The sequence below is a fragment of the Protopterus annectens genome, chromosome 15.part0 (assembly GCF_019279795.1).
Source record: "Protopterus annectens isolate FY-2018-M chromosome 15.part0, PAN1.0, whole genome shotgun sequence".
NCBI lineage: Eukaryota > Metazoa > Chordata > Ceratodontiformes > Protopteridae > Protopterus > Protopterus annectens.
The window spans coordinates 58,177,073-58,194,262 of record NC_056749.1 but is presented as its reverse complement, the minus strand read 5'-3'; the positions used below and the strand labels follow the sequence as shown (position 1 = coordinate 58,194,262).

The following is a 17,190-nucleotide window of genomic DNA, read 5'->3' as shown; positions in this document are numbered from 1 at the left end:
ATTTCTGGAGACACTGGAAAATGTGAAGGTCCTACCAAACACTCTAATACTGAGTGATTTCAACTACCCAAACATTAACTGGGAGAACTACTCAAGTACTAACTCCCTTGCCCAATGCTTCCTAGAATTTATTAACTCGAACGCCCTGGATCGACTGGTCAACACCCCCACCAAAGGAAACAATATATTGGACCTGGTCATCACCAACATGGGCAACCTGTGTTCCACACCTGACGTCAACCCCTCGCTGGTTAGATCAGACCATAGACTAATCACTCTGGATATTCACATTCCGCCCCCAACCCCAGTCGAGGAAACCACCGTGAAAAACTTTTCAAAAGCAAACTTTGCGTTGCTTAAGACCGAGATGGAAAGGTTCACAGCCCCTACGCCAATGAGCAATGCTGTACAAGCTGCTGAAACCTATACAAAGGCATTCTATGATCATCTGCAGGAATGCATGGATCGTGCTATCCCAAGTAAAACCAAGACTCACTCCTCCAAGAAAAGGAAACCAGTCTGGTGGACCCCTGCCATAAACAGGCTCTACAATAGAGGGAGGAAACTAGTACAGATAAGAGCAAAATCCCTAGAAGGAAAGACATCCCTGATCAGTATCTGTAAGAAACTACGATCCCTCATTAAATCATCCAAGGCTAGCTTCGAAAGAAAAATTGCCAAGGACTCCAAAGCTTTCTTTAGCTATGTCAGGAATCTAAGTGGCAATCCTCAGATCTGCTCAGAGTTAGTGCAGAATGGCACAAAATACACTGAACCGACTGATATTGCCAACATTTTGGAAGACAGGTTCAGTGTGAAGTACACACCCCTCTCACCCCCTAAAAGGCCCATAACCATACCAGAAGAATGTAAGGCCCCGGCAATCACAGACGCACGCACAGGTTAAAACAGTCCTATCCAAAGCCAAAAACACAGCCTCAATGGGACTGGATGGTGTCACAGGCTACGTCTTATAAGAGCTCCAAAATGAACTAACCCCTCACCTAAACACACTGTTCAAACTCAGCCTCTCTACAGGCTACGTACTCAGAGTGGCGTACAGCAACAGTTATCCCACTCCACAAAGGTGGAGGCACAACGGTCCCCGGAACTATCGCCCTATAAGCCTGACTAGCCCGGTCTGCAAGGCTATGGAGCGCATCATCATGGAACTCATTAACAGACACATTGGGAACCTGCAAACTTTGAACCCCACCCAGTTTGGCTTTAAGGGCAGATCATGCCTCCTAAACCTGGTGGACTTCTTTGAGACAGTTACCAAGGCATTAGATGAGGGTAAGGAGGTCCACACAGCCTACCTAGACCTCGCTAAGGCTTTTGACACCATTCCCCATTCTGGTATTATAGACAAACTCGCCAACCTGAACATTAACCCCAACATCACGAGATGGGTTGCAAATTGGCTCACGGACAGAACCCACACGGTGAGAGTTGCAGACTCTCTCTCTAGGTCCGACTCTAAACCGGTTACAAGTGGTGTCCCCCAGAGCTCAGTCCTAGGACCCCTCCTGTTCGGTATATACATCTCGGGAGTACAGGCAAACACAGGAGGACTTTGGCTCACCATGTTTGCAGACGACTGCAAACTAGGGACCATAATTGATTCTCCAGTTGATACAGACACCCTCTAGAAGGGTCTCACTGAGACGGATACCTGGTGTCAAAATCATGGCCTCAAGCTGAATGCCAGAAAGTGCATAGTTATCCCCTTTGGAAAAAACAAAGTATCCGCGAACTACCACATAAGTGATAGTCCCCTAAATACAGAAAAAGTAGTAAGGGATCTGGGGACCTAAGTAGATAGCAATCTCTCCTTTGATAATCATATTGCCAAGGTGGTTAGAAAATCCTCCTAGTTGGCCCACCTAATCTCAAAAGGGTTTTCATCCAGAACAAAGGTTATTGTGCCTCTCTACTCATCACTTATTAGGCCCATTATAGAATACAACGGCCCATTTGGGATGTACCATACAAGACACCTGCAACAGCTGGAAAGACCACAAAAGTACCTCTCCAAGAGGATTACTGGCCTCAGACATGTGACCTATGCAGCCCGACTAAAGAAACTCCAGCTGTACTCTGTTGCATACCGCTTACTCAGAGGTGATCTCAGCTTGACATACAAGGCCATGTCCAATCAAGAATTGATGGATATGCTCCTAAAAAAACAAACAAAAAAAAAAAACAAATCCCTGAGAGCCACACGCTCTAGGGACATAAACCTTATCACAACAATAAATAGGATGTGCTGGAGGGATAGATTCCTGACCCAGAGACTCCCCATGCTTTGGAACAAGATTCCAATATACATTAGGCAGACCACCTCACTAGCACTCTTCAAGAGAAACATTGACGGGTGGATGGGAAACAGAAAATTTACCCCGGGGATCACTGCAGTGGGCTCTGCTGGACAGAGGTGCAGGGAACTAATGGCTGTGCTGGTCAGATGCACAGGGAACTAATCTAAGGGGGTGGCGAAAGCCAACACACTCTGGCTAGGCTTATAAATGCCCTCGGGCAGCTAGCCTAGTACTTGCCTATGAACCTATGAACCTATAAGAAATGTATTGGATTGGAAGACTACAAGCTCATAGAAGACCGGGACTGAACACTACGTTTCCCATGAAACCAGCGCTCAAGAGGAGTGGTTTGAGAAGATGTGTGTGATGTGACATCACCCGTCATCTAGCACTCTATTGGTTGAGAGGAATTTTTAAACAGGCACTAACTGCACAGCATACATGGATCTGATGAAGGGTCATTGAGGAGACCTGAAAGCGCTTATCCTTTGCTCTGTTTGTTTTATATTTTTGCTTTTATTTTCAAGTTATTGTTCGATGTGAATAAATGCTTGATGGTTTTAATGAATGCAGTTGTCGTCTATGGTAACGAAGGTGAACTACACTTGCCGATATTCAAGTAGAGCTGATTATATACGTTGTGCTTGGGAAGACAATACATTTGAAATATTTATCTTATGGCTGCTCACCCGAGTGTCTTGCTGAGCTTTTTTGCATGTGGAGTACAATCGTAAGCAAACACCCGTAGGTGTTGCAACAAACAAACTTTTGGGTTGAGAAGTGGTAGTGGAACAAACCTGCCCTGGCCGTGGTCTCAGTGCTGCTTGTTGTTGTATATATATATATATATATATATATATATATATATATATATATGTGTGTGTGTGTGTGTGTATGTATGTGTATGTATATATATATATATATATATATATATATATGTATGTATATGTATATGTGGTTTACTATTGAAATGTCGAACGGCACTACATCGACTGTACTATAGTCGAACACGGAAGTTCGAAAATAGTAATGTCGATGACAAAAAACAATCTAGGACTGTGTTTTAACATGGGTCGAGGTAGGGGAGATGTTTGTAGTTCTGAATAATACTGAACATCTACCTCGACCCATGTTAAAACCATTCCTAGATTGTTTTTTTAACGTCGACATTACTATTTTCGAACTTCCGTGTTCGACTATAGTACAGTCGACGTAGTGCCGTTCGACATTTTAATAGTAAATCTGTATATATATATATATATATATATATATATATATATATATATATATATATATATATATATATAAAACTTTAACGAAACAATAAACAATGAACTCCAAAACTTAAAGTAAGGTCAGAACGAACTTTCCCAGCCAAAAATAAACACTTAGAATTTACGCGTTTCGTCCACCTTTAATGTTTGTGAACTTCATCAGAAAGTACAAAATCACATAAAACAATCATTTAAATAGCAATGTGATAGCAACCACATGGTCTTTTACACCAATAAAAAACTGATGCAGTTAACATCTGTTGTATATGACAACACACCATTTCATAAAAAAACATTTGATAATAATGGTGTATCCAATATTTTCATTATAAAATAATATATATTTCTATTAAATATCTACTACTTTACACTAGTAATTTAACTAGACTGTAAACATTATGTCACAGTTAATAATAAAAATAAAAATTAAATATAAAATGAAATGAACTAAGCCCCATAATGAGGCTCTGACATAGAACTTTATAACTTTTGTGCTTGCAAAAAACATTTAATGTTAATGGATTCGTTTAATCCAGGTGTGGCATCCGCTCTAAGCATAACCTGCCAAAATGCTTCTCTACATTCCAATAAAGCTTTATAATTACCAGTAAACAGTTCGTCATTAACTTTTTCTAAAACCGAAAAAGTAAACTTTTTGAATAAAGGACAGTTTTGAGCATGTTTGGCCAGTGCATTGTTGGAATCCTTATTTTTTATAGCTAACAAGTGTTCATAAATTCTCTTATTTAATGTTCTTATAGTTTTTCCTATATAGAAATGTTCACATGAATTACACTGTGCTACGTAAACAACGTTTTTAGTCTTGCATGTGTAATGATCTTTACTGTGAAACTCTTTTTTGATGTGACTAAAGAAAACAGAACTAGTTCCAGAAATGTACCTGCACTGTTTACAACTATTACAAGGAAAGGTACCTGAAACTAGTCTGTTCCTTACATTTGTGTTCTTGTAGCTATATTCTAAAATACTTTTTAAGTTGACAGCTTTTTTATACGTAAAAATAGGAAAATTACCTATTGTGTCACTTAAATCTTGGTTTCCCAAGATAATTTTCCAATTTTCTGTCATAATCTTTCTAATGGATTCCATTTCATTACTTATGGGGACTGGAAAGGCTAGTTTAAAAGTTTTAATATTATCAAGTCTAACCTCATTATTACCAATAACATTGGTTCTAAATAATATAGGTATGGCTTTAGTTTCTCTTAATAAACACACTTCTTTTATTATACATTCCAGCCATAATTTCCTATATCCCCTGTCGATGAAAAAAACAGTCAATTTACTGACCTCTTGTAAAAATGTTTCATTATGAGTTGTTAAACGACTTAGTCTTATAAACTGCCCTTTCACTACTCCACGCTTCATAAAGCGTGGATGTAAACTATCGTAGTGAAGGTACTGATTAGTGAAATTTGATTTTCTAAAAATCTGACTTTCAAAGTGTTCTTGTTCTTTGTTATAACTTATATGTATATCTAGAAAATCCAATGTTTCACCATACTGTCCAATAGTAAACTTCAAAAAGTCTGATGACTTGTTTAAATCATCAACAAACTTAACAAATGACACCTGGTCACCGGTCCATAGAAAAAACAAATCGTCAATGTATCTTCTGTAAAACAAAATATGTTTAGATAAAACGTGTTTGTGTAAAACATTTAACTCCCAAGTAGCCATAACTAAATTGGCGAAACTAGGAGCTACCCTAGACCCCATAGCAATGCCAGATACTTGCTTGTACTTAGTGCCTTCAAACAGAAAAAAGTTATTGTCTAATATTAACTCAATTAATACACAAATTGTGTTAATCAAGGTAGTGTTCATGTCTGTATGCTCACTCAAATAGTCTCTGGTCATCTCTACTCCTTTACAATGATCTATACATGTATACAGTGATATTACATCTAATGATGCAAAATGAAAGTCCAAACCCTGAACTTTAATGTCACTTAATAATTCTAGGAGATGCCATGAATCTCTGAGATAAAATCTTATTTTTTGCACTATAGGATTAAAATGTGATCTAACCAAATAGACATAGGTTCTGTCTTCGAATAACCTGCTGAAATTATTGGTCTAAATGGTAAGGTATCACTAAACTTGTGCAATTTTGGTATACCGAACAAACAAGCTAGTTTTGGATACTCAACAAATAAAAATTCATAGTCTGTATAAGTAATGTTCCCTTGACTAAATAAATCAAATAAAATGGTGTCTAATTTTGTGAAACTTCTTCTTATGTCCAAATTAGTAACCAATTTATAGTTGTTTTCATCATCTAACATTTGTTTAATGGCTGCAATGTAATTTTTAGTCTCCATAATTACTAAAGTGCCACCTTTGTCAGATCGCATAACCCTTAGATCTTTGTTCTGACATAAGAATTCTAAGGCTTCCTGCTCTTCAACAGACAAATTTGAACTAGGATGTTGAAAAAATGTCAAATTTCTAAACTCTTGTTCACAAATTTTACTATATACTTGTAATGTTTTCTTGAGTAAGGGGTTAAATGTACTTTTTTTTACAACACTCTTTGTTTTGTACTGTTTTGTCATCAATACCATCAAAAATAAACTTCAAATTTAACTTACGCAAATACAACTTGAAATCTATAATCAATTTAGAAATGTTGACTTTGTTGGAAGGAATGAAAGAAAGCCCTTTCTTTAACAAAGGGATTACATTAATGGGCAAATTACTGTTGGTTAAATTACAAATGTTAATACCAAAGTTCAGTTCCGTTTCTTGTTCCTGCCCTTTCCCTTGCTGCGAGTCTGGACTTTGCCCGACCACCTCGGCGTTTTTTTGTTCCCATTCTTGTCCACCAAAAAAGGGATAGCCTTGTCATTAGAAGATAAAACATGAGCATAAGAAGTACGACTTTGTGTTTGAGAGTCTGAAATATTGCTCGCCCCAGTGTCAACAAATTGGACACTGTCACAAGGAATCTGATTACCTTCAACATTGATGTTATTGTTGTTTTGTCCTTGTGCTACTACCACAGTCTTATTCACATTTTGCCCAACCTTGTTAGAATTTTTAAGTGGTTTAACAATATAGGCAGCATTGGATTTATAAGCTGCCAAATCTCTTGTTAATTTCTTACGTTTTCTTTCTATAACAGATGCCCTATGTCTATCTAGCTTGGCGTTAATACTGAAGTACGTCGTTGAAAATTGTTTAAAAACAGTAGATGCTCTAATACTGGCGTGTAAAGTTTCAGCTTGTAACTTTAAACTGGATAATTCAGACTGATAATGTTCCAACAGCGCCTTCATGTGTGCCAAGCCAGCGCTGTTGAATATTTCAACAAGTTTTGTGTAAAGAGCGTCTCCAAAACTTACACAGTTTGGAAACTTGTAAGTTCTTAACCCGAAGGGCACACACTTCAGGTTTATATTTTCTTGTAAATACATAATTTCCAACTGCAATGAGACACATTTAAAACACACTTTCTCCAACATACGTAAGTCCTCTTTCACTTTTGCCGCCAAACAAACTGATTCATCATTGGCATTGTCACTTACTTGAACTTCATTATTAACGGTGGAGAACCTAGAAAAAGGATTTTCCATGGCTTTAAAAGTCTGCTCGGTTACCTTTTCATTATTAGCAACCAAGACGCCGTTATCTGAAATTAAATCCATTCCACCGTTGGCTCCTTCTTTGATAGCAGTTTCAACCACACTCACTTGCCTGGGTGATGTTAAACCCTTGCCGTTACTTTCAACTCGATTGACTTCACCATTGGTTGAAGAACCACTGCCGACACTTCCTGGATTAAAACAGCAAGCACTTAAGATGTTTTCTCCCTTCTGCCGAGCAATCGTCTCCGATACAACTTCTCTAATAGTTTTTAGAATGTAGTCATTTAGACACGACCCCGACTCGGGAATAGGATACACACTTAGATTCAACAAAGTGTCTTGACTGGAATTTACGTCTGCCATACTATACGACAAACACTTATAAAACTTTAACGAAACAATAAACAATGAACTCCAAAACTCAAAGTAAGGTCAGAACGAACTTTCCCAGCCAAAAATAAACACTTGAAAATTACGCGTTTCGTCCACCTTTAATGTTTGTGAACTTCATCAGAAAGTACAAAATCACATAAAACAGTCATTTAAATAACAATGTGATAGCAACCACATGGTCTTTTACACCAATAAAAAACTTTTTGATATATATATATATATATTTATTTATTTATTTTTTATTTTATTTTACATTTGTTGACCGGGCTAGTCTAACTGGATATATGTCCATTTTCAGTAGAGGCCCGGGGAGAAAAGCTCCAAGCATCAGCAGTGACAAAGAATACAATATATAGTAATAGTCAAATTAATTACAGTACATTGTTACATTTGACATAAGTTATATAGGTTAACACTAAGATCAAATACTGAGAGCAATAATTTGAGAGAGAGCAATCAAAAAAAGAAAAAAATATTGAGTTGTAAAAATTTCTTATATATATATTTATATATGTGTGTGTCTGTGTGTGTGTGTGTGTATATATATATATATATATATATATATATATATATATATATATATATATATATATTTATATATATATATATATATATATATATATATATATATATATATATATATATGTGTGTGTGTGTGTGTATATATATATATATATATATATATATATATATATATATACATATACATAGATATAAATAGATATAGATATGCAAGGCCCATCTTTTTTGTGACCAGAAAGAGTCTTGAGTAAAATCCTTTTCCTTACTGCCCAGGAGGGACAGGTTCTATAGTTTCTAATCTTAGGAGGCCTTGTAGAATGTGAGGAAAGAGGTGGATTTAATTTTTGGTGAGAAAGGGGATGGGTTTTTCTTTTCAAGAAAGAAAGTATCCATTCTGAATGATAGTTAGCACCCATTGGTCTGATGTGTTGGTTTTCCAAAAGGGGAGGTAGTGGGGGAGATGGGTTGAGAAAGGTAGATGAGCAATGCAGTCACGCATTGCTGGGTGCACTTCTATCCTGAAAAGGCTGGCTTGGAGCAGGTTGTGAGGTAACTGGTCTGGAGTTGGTTTGCCTCCTGGTTCCTGTCATGTGCCTTGTGTGTGTGTGTGGGGGGGGGGGCAGAGGAAGGAGTTCTCATGACAAAAGACATCTTTGCATGATAATTCCTGTAGTACTTAGGAATAGAAGACACAAGAAAATTGTTGATGTCCTGGAGCTCCTTACTTTTCTCCTGCCGATTTTTTTTTTTTGTTATGCAGATTGTTTGCCAAACAAGAGGTTATGGTCTAATGCAGTATCCATAATTTTAGATTTGAAATCCTCTGGGAGTGGTTGGAGGAAAAGCCAAGAGTATCTGCAGGGAATTGAAGCAGAAGTTGCAGACCTAGCAGAGGCCTCTGCAGCATCATAACTGCACCTAATGAAATGTCTGGTTACCTGAGAAGCCAGGGACAGATGCTATCTCAGTTTTGATAAGGCAGACCAATACTAGCTTTATCCTTCCTAAACCAATTCCTAAAAGTACTATCATTCAGGATGCTATCCCTTCAAACTCTTCTCCCTTTAACCCCAGCCCAGGCCTCCATGGCCACTCTAGATCTAAAGGAGACTTACCTCCATATTTCCATAAAACTCTTCAACAGAAAATTCTTACGTTTTTCTGGACCCTCTAAGTTTCAGTTTATTTACTGCACCCACAATGCCTAGCCCCAGCAATTGCTTACTGCAGGACCAAAGTTGTCCAAATCTTTCCTTACTTAGACATTCTCCTTCTAGCAGAAAAAGAAGACCTTCTCCAAAATCATCTCAGGTTCACCACCTCCCTTCGACAAAACCTGGGTTTCACCCTCAACTTACTTCCGCAGCAAGACAAAATCTTTCTGGGCTGCAGAATCAGGACAGACCTGATGCAGGCTTTCCTTCCCCAGGAGATAGTTCTCTCACTCTCCAGTCACTTCCAAAACCTTTTACTAGCTCCTCAGATTTCTGCAAGACAGTTCCTGCAACTCCTGCGGCTGATGACAGCCACCATCCCTATGTTTCCCCTAGCAAGAATGCACATGCGAAAGTTCCAGTGGTACTTGAAAAACATGTGGTCACAACACCAACATTCCCTAGAGCAACAAATTCCCATTCCACCCTGCCTCAAAACAGAACTAAGGTGGTGGATTCAACAAATCCTTACAAACCCGGAACTACCAATTCAAACACTCTCACCAACCCAGCTTATGCATACAGATGCATTAGACCTAGGTTGGGGAGCCACCTGCAAAGGTTTCAGGGTACAGGAGGCATGGAATTCTACCCTTCAAAGGAAACATATCAGTGTAAGGGAAATTACTGCAGTTCTTCTGGCCCTGGAGTCTTTTCTTCTTGTTCTCCGTCCAGGCCCCCTTCAAATATCCACAGACAACACCACAGTAATGTGGTATCTCAACAAACAAGGAGGGACGAGAGCTTACCTCCTGTGCTGAATAACTATACAAATTTGGGACCTCGCCTCCAGGCACAGCTTGACACTGCAGAGCTCATACATCCCCTCTCAGAAGAATAAACAAGTGGATATTCTCCGCAGAACATCCTGACTACACCATGAGTGGATATTGAACAGGGAGACCTTTTTAGACATTGTCCACCGGTGGGGCACTCCTCAAGTGAATCTGTTTGCCTCCCCCTAAAACAGACAATTGAACACATTCTGCATCAAGGAACACACTCTACTTGCCTGGAGGGTGGATGCCTTCAGCATTCCATGGAAGGGACAATTTCTGTATGCTTTTCCACCCTTCCCACTAATCCAAAAGGTCCTACTGAATATCATGAAGGACAAATCAAAAATCTTGACTCCCTACTGGCCAAGGCAAAACTGGTTCCCCCTACTTCTCTCATTAGCCAAGGGCAATCACCACAGGTTACTCCACAAGATGGACCTACTCACACAACAAAAAGTAACTTCAATTCACCCTCACCAACAGATGTTAGGCCTAACACTCTGAGTGATAAACTTCTAATCCCTTTCAGACACCACTACTCAGAGGAGGTGCTTATAGTCCTGAGGGAGGCCAGGAAACCTGCTAGTAGGAAATCATATTTATCAGAATGGGAGAGATTCTCCAAATGGACAGGGAACCCAGCCAGGCAGACTCATCCCTAATCCTTGCTTATGTGTGTGAACTTGTTAAGGATGGCCTTTCCTACTCTTCAGTGAAAGTGCAGCTTTCAGCCATTTCAGCTTGCCTATCTCTAGATCCCCCTTTGCTATCGGGGCTGGATGTAAAACTTTTCCTGATAAGGGGTCTTACACATCAGACCACCTAGAAAACCAATCCAAACCCCCCTGGGACTTAAACTTTGTTCTATAAAAAGTAACACTGGTTCCATTTGAGCCAGGTAACACGGCTACACTCCCAACTGTGTACATGGAAGACTGTCCTGCTTGTGGCCATAATTTCTGCTAGGAGAGTGTCAGAGTTACATACTCTCATGGCCTAACCCCCTACACCACATTCCACAAGGATAGGGTGACCCTACGCACTAACCATTCCTGCATGCCTGAAGTGGTCAATGAACTGTCCGTAAACCAATCCATTCACCTACCTACCTTCTTCCCCTCTCCAGCTAACAACAGTGAGAAGATTCTCCATTCCCTGGATGTACACAGGTAACTTAGAGTCTACCTAGATAAAACTAAATCCTTCAGAAAATATAACCACCTATGTGATCTGAAGTAGGAGATTCATTTGTCTGCAACCTGTGGGTTATGGATCCGATATCGGATCCGAACCGGCATGGTTTCCCAGCTATGGATCCGAGCTCTCAGCTCCTCCCCTCACCCATAATGCCCTGCTCTCCCTACATGACCCCAGATCTAGTTTGCCGCGCTGGTGACCAGATTGGTTTCTGAGAGCTCTACAGCTAAGTGCTTATTCAGCTAATTTTAGTGTTAAATTTAAAGTTTTTTCAACAAGTTTTGTGTGAAAGTTTAGGTTTCCCTTATTGTAGCTTAAAGTTGTTTAGTTTTATTAACCTTTATAACTTTTAGTTTCCCTCCCCTCGCTGGTGCGTAGTGTGTGTTTGGGCCTGTGTTTGTTTGGCTAGTTAGCTTTTACTTTTTAGACTAGTTTAAGTAAAAAGCTAGTGTTCTTAGGATGTCTGAACAACCTAAGGCTGTTTTTTCGAAGTGCTCCGAGTGTGGCCATAAGCTTTCCCCTGCTGATGGCCACACTCGGTGCGTTCGATGCCTTGGGGTTGAACACCTCACTTCTGGATGTTCCATTTGTGCAGGGTTCAACCCCAGGGCATTGAAGGAGCGGAGTTCGAAGCTGGTCCTGGCGGGACTTTTGCCCCCGGACTCAGCTCCGGCTACCGCTCCTTCGGGGGGTACCGTGTCTATGGTTCCCTCCTCTCCGGCTCCCCCTCCTCCTCCTGGGACTCAACCTCCCTGTAGTGGTTTGGAGGAGAGGGAAGCAAGAAAGAAGGACCGGAGGGAGAAGCACCATAAGCGGCGGGCCGAGACCTCTGTTTCGGCCCCGCCTGCCAAGCGGGCTTCTCCTCCAGCCTCCTTGTCTGCTGGTTCTCCCCCTCCTCTGCTCCGGTCTCCTGTGTGCTTTTCACCGGGACCTGAGGAGGAGGAGACCCGATCTCCGTCGAGGCTATCGAGGAGGCACTCAAGGCCTACCTCGGTAGCCTCGTCGAGATCTACGTACAGTTTATCTGATGCTGATCTGGACCGGATGATGAGAAGGTTCATCCAAGCCCAGATGCAGATGGGAGTGCTCTTGCCCCCCCCCCTCTGGGGGGGAGCTCAACCCCTTTTTTTAAACCTATAGCTCCTTCTCCGACCCGCTACCCAGGTTCGGAGCATTTGTAGCCGAGCAGCTTCGGAGCCGGGGGTGGGTCGGCGCCGATAGTACTGGGTGCTTCGGATCCGACCCTGCCCTCGAGTGCTTCGGATCCGACCTCTGGGAGCCTGGATCCGAGCTTCGGATCCGGGGGGATCAGTGCTCCTTCGGCGCCGTCCGTGTCGGAGCGCACTGCCCCCTCGGATCCGAGTGCTTCGGTGCCGGCTCCGATCCACTCTTCGGATCCTAGGGGGAGTCGATTATCGGATCCTTTGGTCGAGGTCGGCTCCCCCTCGGCTTTTGATGTAGTTGAGAGGGCCCTGTTGAGGGTTTCCGGACCCCCGGCACTTGCTTCGGCTCCGTCCCGCGCTCCATCTGCACTGGGCCAGGCTTCCACCATCCGGCCATTGGGACAGCCCGCTCCTTTGCCCCAAGTTGTTCCTTTGGAACAGGCCACAGTTTGCGAGGAGTCCTCTGACAGCCCCCCGGAGGATGCCCCTCGCAAGCATACGTGCAAAAGGAGGCACATAGACTCCCTTGAGTCTCTCACTGAAGACACGGACTTGGAGGAAGGGGAAGGCTCCCCAAGATCACCCCCCGAGGATGTCTCCTTTGGAGACATCATGGAAATGCTTCGCATAAGGGGGGGGTGGTCTGCCCCCAAGTCTTCCTCAGACGAGTCCGTGTTCTTGGAGGCATTTGAAGCGGGCCCATCTACCTCTTGGGTGTCCCCTCCTGCCGACCCCCTGGTGGACCTGATTACCACCAGGGCGTGGAAGGAACCGGACACCGTGGAGCCAATTCCAAAAAGGCCTGACAGTATACTTAGTCCCACGGCTGACCGTGCCCATTGGAGTAAGGGGCCTCCGGTAGATGCCATGTTGATGGCGTCAGCCACCAAGAGGGAACTTGCTCAGGAGAGTCCCTCAGTCCATCCCCCGAGCAAGGAGTCTCGGATGATGGACCGCTTGGGGAAGCGGATGTTTAGTTCAGCGACCTTTTCAGTAAGGGCGCTAAACTACCTGGCACATGTATCCCACTAGGCACTGAGGCACAGAACCCTCCGTTTAAAGACACAAAACAGTACTGTAGATAGGATCACTGCAGCTCCAAACTATCGAACACCAGATGGACGAGCAGGAAAGGTTAAAAAGTTCTTTTATTGCACACAACAAGAAAACCATCCAAGTAACCACTCCAAGTAAGCACAAGCGCTTTCGCCTGTTCTTAACAGGCTTTTTCAAGTGTATTAGGTTGCTGCTTCATTCAGAATTTAAATAAATTCTGAATGAAGCAGCAACCTAATACACTTGAAAAAGCCTGTTAAGAACAGGCGAAAGCGCTGCTTGGAGTGGTTACTTGGATGGTTTTCTTGTTGTGTGCAATAAAAGAACTTTTTAACCTTTCCTGCTCGTCCATCTGGTGTTCGATAGTTTGGAGCTGCAGTGATCCTATCTACAGTACTGTTTTGTGTCTTTAAACGGAGGGTTCTGTGCCTCAGTGCCTAGTGGGATTCGTGGTACTGGTTTGTTTTCGTTGTATTGCTACCTGGCACATGTGATTAGGATGCAGCGCGATCTTATCAAGGAATACGCTGCATCCCCCCCCCCCGAGTCCATGTCGGAGGAGGACAAATTGTTGCACTCCACCCGTATGGCCACTCTCAGGTCCGTGACTAATACCTCTATGCGGTTACTGTCCCATGCTACGGAAGGTGCCGCTAGAGCCGCAGGGGCAGGCCTAGTTACTAGACGTCAAGCCTGGCTCCGTCATTGTGATTTCACGGAGCCCTTCAAGGCGTCATTTGTGAACTTCGATGGTTCTGCCCTCTTTGGCAAAACTGTTTGTGATACCTTGACCCAGAGCGAAAAGGACGGGAAGACGCTGTCTGCCGTCGGAATCCGCTTCTCTGTGCCCCAGAGGCCCTATTCTAGGAACCAAAAGGGCCAGAAGAAGATGTGGTTCCGGAAGTCGCAGCAATCCCAACCCGCTCCGGGCAACCAGTCCTTCCGTGGCAGAGGAGGACAGGGAGGACGCCGCCCCAGGGGCAGAGGGGCTCCCAGGAACTTTGGGTCCAGAGAACCCTTCTCTGAACGGCCCGCGCAGCAGCCCTGAAGGGTTGCCCGGCTGCTCCACTCTGGAGGCAGTCGGGGGACGTTGAGCACCTAGCGGCATGGGAGTCCATAACATCAGACCGCTGGGTCCTCCGCATCATATCCAGAGGATACCGTATCCCATTTCATCACATTCCAAAATTGAAGTCCCTCCCCGACGTTCCACCCGGTCAGGGGGAGGCCGCTTTGGCAGAAATTGGCCATCTGCTAAAGAAAAGAGCCATCCAGCCCGTCCCCCCAGACCAGATCGGATCAGGGTTCTACTCCAGGTTCTTTTTAGTGCCAAAAAAGACGGGGGATCTAAGACCAATATTAGACCTTTCACTCTTGAACCTGGCAGTTCCCAAGGAGAAGTTCCGAATGGTTACATTGCAGTCTATTCTTCCCCTTCTGGGAGAAAATCACTGGATGTGCTCCATAGACCTCAAGGAAAAAAATCCAACCTAGCCCCTACGCAGTTCATAGATTTTATAGGTGCCAGGTTAGAAACGAGACGGTTAAGAGCCTTCCTCACTGCGGACAGAATTCAGAATCTGCAGCTCCAGGTGCGGGCCATTCTCCACTCCAGCTCAGTTCCGGCGGAGTTGGTCCTGAGGGCTCTAGGGTCCATGGCAGCAGCGATAGCTCTTCTTCCTCTCGCCAGGTTCAATATGCGCATCCTTCAATGGACATTCCTAGTTCAGTGGTCTTATCTTGCTCTTCCTATGCATCATACCATTGCGATCAGCAAGGCTTGCAAGCGGTCCCTCCTGTGGTGGCTCCACTCTCCAGATCTCCACGGAGGCTGCCCCTTTTGTGCTTCTCCCCCTCTCGCCACGGTGACCACGGACTCCTCCCGCCTCGGGTGGGGGGGCATTTTGCAGGCCGGACGGTCCAAGGCACGTGGAACGATTCAGAGACCTTACTGCATATCAACGTTCTAGAGATGAGAGCAGTGCTCTTAGCATTGCAAGCACTTCAGGCCTTTCTTCCCTTGGGAACTATTGCGATTCAGTCAGACAACATGTCTGTCGTCTGGTATATCAACAAACAGGGAGGAACCAGGTCTTACCCTGTTTGTCGAGAAGCCATGAGAGTGTGGGAATGGGCAATCTCCACCAACCGCTTTCTCATCGCAACGCATATTCCGGGTCGGTCCAACATCCTTGCGGACAAACTCAGTCGCACCATTCTCTCCCCTTATGAGTGGTCTCTCAATGCTCAGGTAGCGAAACGCATCTTCGCACGGTGGGGAACTCCTTGTTGCGATCTTTTTGCGTCTCCCTCAAACACCAAGTGCGACAGTTTTTTCGCTCTAATACCTCCTCCTGGAGATACCCCAAGAGACGCTCTGGTGCATGCTTGGCCACCCGGTCTTCTTTATGCTTACCCCCCTTTGCCTCTGATGCTCCAAGTTCTTCAGAAAGCCTCTTGGTTGGGGTGCAGAATGATTCTTATTGCCCCATTCTGGCCTCGACAGATCTGGTTCCCTTTCCTAAGGTCTCACTCAGTGAATCCTCCTTAGATTCTAGATCCCATTCCGGATCTGATATCTCACCCATCCCACCTATCAACCCCGAATCTGGGCAACCTGAAGCTGACTGCTTGCCTGCTCCAGTTCCACTCCTGATCAGGACTCCCGGTATTTTGTCTCCAGTTAAGGCCATCCTGGTGGCGGCTCATAAACCATCTACCAGGAAAGTTTACCGCAGTAAGTGGAAACGATTCTCCATTTGGGCGGAGCGGCAAGGTCTAGACCCCTTCACAGTTCCCCTTCCTCTGGTGCTTGACTTTCTAACCACTCTTTTTAATGATGGTGCCAGCAGTTCCACGGTCAAAGTGCAACTTGCGGCAATTTCTCACTATCATATTGGTCAAGACTCCAGTCCACTGATGTCTGCCAAATTGTGTAAGATTTTCCTAAAAGGTACTTTTCTCCTCAGACCCCCTGTAAAGCAAGTGGTTCCTCCTTGGGACCTTTCTCTGGTCCTTCAGGCCTTGACCGCTCCCCCCTTCGAACCTGCGGCTACGGTAGATCTGAAATTTTTATCTTTCAAGACGGCCTTTTTAGTAGCCATTACGTCGGCCAAGAGAGTTTCAGAACTTCAAGCCTTATCCGTCAAGCCTCCCCACTTGGTCTTTCATCCGGACCGTGTATACCTCAGGACCAACCCGTCCTTTCTTCCTAAGGTAGCTTCTGAAGCAAATATTAATCAGTCCATTAACCTCCCTGTTTTCTTTCCTAAATATCAAAACAAAGGTGAATACAAGCTACATTCCTTAGATGTTCACAGGCAACTTAGATTTTATCTGAACAGGACAGCTGGTCATAGGCAATCCGACCAGTTGTTTATTTCCTTTGCTAAATTCAATTTGGGTAAACCAATTTCCAAAGTCTCCTTATCACGCTGGATTTCGCAGTGCATCTTATTGGCTTATCAAGCTTCTGAAAGGCCCGCACCGGAGGAAGTACATGCCCATTCAACCCGGTCAGTTTCTACTTCAGCGGCCTTTAAAGCTAGGATTCCTCTGGATGATATTTGTTCAGCAGCCACTTGGGCTTCATCTCATACCTTTATCTCCCACTACAAGTTGGATATTACATCTAGAGGTAGAGCATCCTTTGGCTCCGCG

At 43.6% G+C, this 17,190-nt stretch overlaps 1 protein-coding gene across 4 annotated transcripts in view; it reads left to right on the top strand.

Annotated features, from left to right (window-relative positions):
- BRCC3 (BRCA1/BRCA2-containing complex subunit 3) overlaps positions 1-17,190 on the top strand; it is a 1,142,218-nt gene that overhangs the window by 409,728 nt on the left and 715,300 nt on the right. The window lies entirely within an intron of this gene.